Source organism: Helianthus annuus, chromosome 14 (genome assembly GCF_002127325.2).
Source record: "Helianthus annuus cultivar XRQ/B chromosome 14, HanXRQr2.0-SUNRISE, whole genome shotgun sequence".
In the NCBI taxonomy this organism is placed as follows: Eukaryota; Viridiplantae; Streptophyta; class Magnoliopsida; order Asterales; family Asteraceae; genus Helianthus; species Helianthus annuus.
The window spans coordinates 117,063,401-117,069,701 of record NC_035446.2 but is presented as its reverse complement, the minus strand read 5'-3'; positions in this window follow the sequence as shown (position 1 = coordinate 117,069,701).

Genomic DNA, 6,301 nt, shown 5'->3' with positions numbered 1-6,301 from the left:
AACAATGATGTGGATGATGCATGGAATATAGTAGGATGCCTAGATACTCATTTTAATTTTTATATACTTATTGTAATGTAATCCTTTAATTTTAAGTTGTTGTAATTGTATTTTCCTTTCCATGTTATAATCGAATCCTTATAGAAATAAAATGAAATTTATTATTTAAATACTTGTCGCAAATTCTAGTGTTATATGTGATGAGCGCAATCTGTCTTCGTCTTACTTCGATGTTTACGCCATCGGTTAGGGTGTGACACAAATTTGGTTATAATATAAAGAACCAAGTCTATTATATTAATATATATATAGGGCTCGATTCAAATGAGAACCACCACGAGTTGTGAGAACCATGAGAACTCCTACTTCCCGCGCGAGTTGGGCAATTTTTTTTGCACAAACGTAAATTAAAATATTATAAACATATCTGTGAAAAAGCAATAAAATTGTCGAGTCGGTACTTTCGTCTGATGTAAGTTCTTTTTACGCGGTGGTGTAAATTTGTTATGAAAATAAATATTTTTAAATATTTTTTACACCTCATGTAAGTGTGTGTACGCGACATTTTTTTATATTTTTTGCTAAATCATGTGATTTTTTTATGATTTTTGAGAAAAAAATTTTTGGAAAACCTTTTGGATGGCCTAGTTCTCACGGTTCTCACACCTCAAAGTGGTTCTCATTTTAACCCATCCCTATATATAAGTTCAAGGGAAAACCCCTCTGAGTTGTGAGAACTTAGAGAACTTGTTCTTCCCGTACGAGTTTTGGTAAAAAAAAATTTTGAAAAAACATTTCGTAAGGTCGAGTTCTCTAAGTTCTCACAACTCGTATAAGTTTTTATTTTACCCTAACCATATATATATATATATATATATATATATATATATATATATATATATAGGGTAGGGATAGCGTACAAAGTGTCTAAAGTGTGAGAAGTGTAAGAAGTGTTTTAAACCATTATATATTTGATCTAATGGTCGAGATCAATAGGGGCCAAATTATAAACTGTGTTTCAATTATTTGGGCTGATTTGAAAGTTGTAGGGGTAATAATGTCTTTGTATATGTTTCAAATTAGATAACCTCTCCTAAATTATAGCGATTCACTCCTTAATTCTAGCGATTCAATTTTAAACTTATTCTAAAATCAGGACATTCTAAAAAATCCAGAAATATGTAACTGCTACAAGAAATATATAACAATAAACATCCATCATATAACACTATATAACACCGTGTAACACTATGCAACACCATATAACACCATATAACACTATGTAAAACTATATAACAATATATGACACTATACATCTATCATAGACATGCTATTAGAAAAATATAACACTATAACACTATATAACTCTAAATAACAGGATATAACAACATATAATACCATATAACAGCATATAACACTATATGACACTATACATCCATCATATAACACTATATCACACTATATAACACCAAAAAAACACTATATAACACCATATAATACTATGTAACACTATATAACACTATATAAAAATATATAACACTATACAGTTCTGAATGGTGGTTGCAGTGTTATATATAATGTTGTAGTGTTATATAGAGTTATAAAAGGGTTATATGGTGTTATATGATATTCGTAGTGTTTTATAGAGATTTGTAGTGTTATATAAAACCTTCATTCTGCATCCATCACTATATAACACTCTATAAATTTTCATTCTGCGATCTTCAGAATTAATAATTGATGAACGAGATGACACAAATTCGTAGCTTAATTCTTAATTCATATTCCTATAATTAAGGGTGGCGGTTATGGAAGATTATCAATTAATTAAATCAATAAGAAAATTATTTATTTATCATTTTAAATTAATTTAGATTGAGGACACATGCCATCTCCACAATATTTGTCACACTTCTCACGCGTTTGAATTAATGCACATGATCTTCCATATATATATATATATATGTTTGAGTTCATTTCAGAACTCTAAATAACTACAGAACTTTCAGAACTCATAATAAACAATCATTTTATATATAAGTTTTTGTATTTAGGATCTTTTTATCATCTATTATATGTGTTTCTTTGATTACATACATGTTAAAAGTAGTTTACATATGTTTAATTGCCGAAATTATATATATGTGTCATAACTAATTACATATATGTAAAAAAACTAGTTTACATATGTGTAATTAGAAAATTACATATAAAAATGATAAAATTACTCTTAACATGTATGTAATCGTAAAAATACACATAATAAATGATAAAATTATCCTAAACATAAAAATATATAAATAAAAAGATAGTTTATTAGGAGTTCTGCGAGTTCTGTAAATATTTATGGTTCTGAAATGATCCTGGCCATATATATATATATATGTGTGTGTGTGTGTGTGTGTGTGGATTTAGGGAAAACGTCTAAAAGTGTGAAAACGGTGAGAACTATTTTGGTGTTGACATGTGACGTTGGTGCTAACTTACACTAAGGGTAATATTGTCAAAAAGCTCATACACATGTCACTCACATGTCAAAGACCATGCAAATGCCACTCACATGCATATTCCACCATCTTTTTTAAACTCTCGTAACTTTTCTATACGTGATTATTTAAAAAAATACACCATAAAATCGAGTGTTTTATTATCTTTCTAACGATTATACTATTGCTATACTTTTGAAATTAGAAAAAAAATAACATGAACTGGGTGTTGAAATAAAAACATCACAAACACCCTGTTCAGAAAACGCCATGAAAAATACATAGTTGAAAACGCCATAAAACACCCAGTTCGGAAAAACACCATAAAAACTCAGTTTAAAACGCCATAAAAACACACAGTTCAGAAAAACACTATGAAAATAACCAGTTGAAAACGCTATAAAACACCCACTTCAGAAAAACGCCATGAAAAAACTCACGTGAAAACACCATAAAAACACTTAGTTCAGAAAACTCCATAAAAAACTAGTTGAAAAACGCTATAAAAACACCCACTTCAGAAAAACGCCATAAAAACCCAGTTTTTCTTCATTATTGCCTGTTCATCTTTCTCGCTCTTCAAGAAAACCTTCTAAAAAATTAAAGGAGCTCATAAAACTAACCTATCTGTTCAGTTAATTTTTCCCCTTCTCTTTCTAAGAACATATACTATAAAATCAAAGAATATTGATTATGAAAAAGGACAATGGTAGCTTCATAAAAATTGGAGACCCTTAAAATTTTGGGGCCTAAAGCCTTCGCTTCAATTGACTTCAATTGACTTATATTAACTTATGCTAGAGCCGGCCATGGTTATGGTTTCACTAAAAAGGTGAAAAATGCATTGCACGTAGACGAGAGTGGCTTCACTAAACGCATTCCCTAATCTGTGTGACGGTCTCGATCATTAGGGGTCTGTTTGGTATGGGGTAATGGAATAGATGAGAGAATGGAATGGACGAGGTAATGGAATGGACAACGGAATGAAATGTATCATTCCATTCCATTGTGATGTTTGGTTACTCATATGTGAATAGAATGAATTATTACTTTGTACAATTTGATAAACAAAAAAAGATGAAGTAACGAAACACAATTGTATTAAAAACAACAAAAATATAATTGACTCAATAATAATAATAATAATAATAATAATAATAATAATAATAATAATAATAATAATAATAATAATATATTAATGATAAAAAATTAGTAATAGATTTTTCATATATATTAATATTAGTATGAATATTAATAAATATAAATATAAATACAAATAAAAGTATAAGTATAATAATAATAATAACAACATATTTCTTTCCATTCCTTAAGGGAATGGAAAAAAAACACCTACATACCAAGGAATGGAAATTATTATATTTGGAAGGAGTTACATTCCCTTGGAATGCTCCATTCCATTACCACATGATAACCAAACATGTTTATTTTCATTCCATTAGAATGATTCATTCAATTCCACCTTTCATTCCTTCATACCAAACGCTACCTAGAGTTCCTTTTTTTCTTATTTCTGTAAATATAATGGTGAGCTGGAAGGTTTTGACTTGGTGAAAAAATAACTCATCACACATCCCTTGCCCCACGCTTGTTACTTGCCTCACCTCCTTGCCCTTAATGCTCTGATAACACCCCCTACGGGACAGTCAGTCATGCCCATTTGCGTAGAAATGGTTAAGGGCATGAGCCCATCAATGTTCTAAAGAACAAAAGAGAATATGAAGCATTGAGGGTTGCACAGTAATACAGAGTATGGGGCAGTGTAGCATGCCGCTCTAGCTAAAGCCCACAACCATGGTTGCAGAAATCGGCCTAGGCGGCCGATTAATCGGCGCCTAGGCGCTAGGCGGTCATCTACTGCCTAATTTTGAGCTAGGCGGTCAATTAATCGGTCATGGTCAAAAATCGGTCAAAATCGGTCCTAGGCGGTCAAAATCGGTCCTAGGCGGTCAAAAATCGAATTAATCGGACAATATTAGTCGGTCAAAATCGATAAAAATCGGTCCTAGTCGGTTCTAGGCGGTCCTAGGCGGTCAAAATTGATCAAAATCGAACCATACTATCTGAAACTTGAAGTATTTATGTGAATTTTGAAGTATTATTTTTATATTATTGGGCATATATATATAATTTTGAAAAAATACATATAAAAATCCCATTCTGATTAATCCCGATTAATCCCTAGGCTGTACCTCACCGCCCGACTAGCGCCTAGCGCCTTCTACAACATTTGTGGGGTACCTTGTACCTTCTTCTAATCAATTTCAAAAAGAACAACAAACAATATAAACTCGATCAATGAATACCCTCCTTATAAGAAAAAAAAATCATTTGATGAGGTTGTTTATTTATTGATATTAGTTTTTAGATATTAAACGTTCGTGAAGCGAGAAAATTATTATTTTGGCGGCTATACATTCATTGAATATATGGTTAGATTTTAGTGTAAAGCTAGAAATTGGGTAAATTACGTTTTTCGTCCTTTACGATTTTACCTAAGTTCGGAGGTTGTCCTTTAACTTTTAAAATGTCAACAATCATAGTTTATGTTTCAAAAAAGGAGTAAATTGTCAAAATCGTCCCTAAGGTTTGGGCATGTTTGTCATTTTCATCCAAAACAACTTTTTTGTACGATACAGTCCTTCACCTTTGTGATTTTTGTCATTTTCATCCAAGCGTCTGACTTTTTTTTTTTTGCCAAAATCATGCTTGAGTTTTCGCCAAAATCGACCTTGAGATTTGTGATTTTTTTTCCATTTTCATCCAAATGTTTGATAGAAAAAATAAAGCAAATTAGGCGTTTGGATGAAAATAACAAAACATCCCAAAAGTAAAGGACAATATGGAACAAAAAGTTGTTTTTGATGAAAATGACAAACATGCCCAAACCTCAGGGACAATTTTGGCAATTTACTCTTTAAAAAAGCTTGCATGTTACGTCTTTTTCCCTAAACCTTAATTTTTTCATTTAAGTCTAGTCTGGTTATGTGCAAAGCACATAAGAGTAGTTTTGTAATTATACCCAATTAATTAGAAAAATATCATAGTAAACAAATTGATAAAAAAAGATAAAAAAAAAAGTAACATACATACGCACACTATCACCCCCCCCCCCTTCTCCCTCTAAATTCAGAACATAAGAGCATTCACATCGTTTCCCCCATCCTCATTTTTATAATAACACTAAAATTCACTATATTTTCCCTCTATTTATCAAGATAATAATATTTTTTATACATTTATCATTATCTTTTTTCTCTCCTCCACTCACAACCACTTTCAAAAAACAATTAAAAAATTAATAAGAGTGAACAGTATCCCCAAAATATACAAAGTAACATTTTCTTTCTACTTCACTCACAACCACTCAAAACCACTTTTTATAATAGGCATGACCCACTCACATAAAAATGCAGAATGGGATTTGAATGCTCTATACTCTTCTCCTCAAATTTGGAACACACCAAACCCTAGAATTCTCAAACTGGCAAAAATGTCGAGACCTGTAAGGCAATCGGCAAAATCATCATCACTTCAAACCATAACCTTATAAACCCTAGATCCGTCGCAAACAACCACCCTAACATTAACGCTTGACCCAAACATAACTGTTCAATAAAGACAATAGCGACGAGTGCGACAAATCAAAGAAGGAAGCTGACATAGCATCCACGAGCTAGGTTATTCCAATATTCACATATATTATTTTTGGTGTTATTACCACTTGTACAATGGTTTTTACAAGGGTTAAAACTTTAAGGGAATTTGTTTGTGTAATGGTGAGCTGAAGGGTTTTG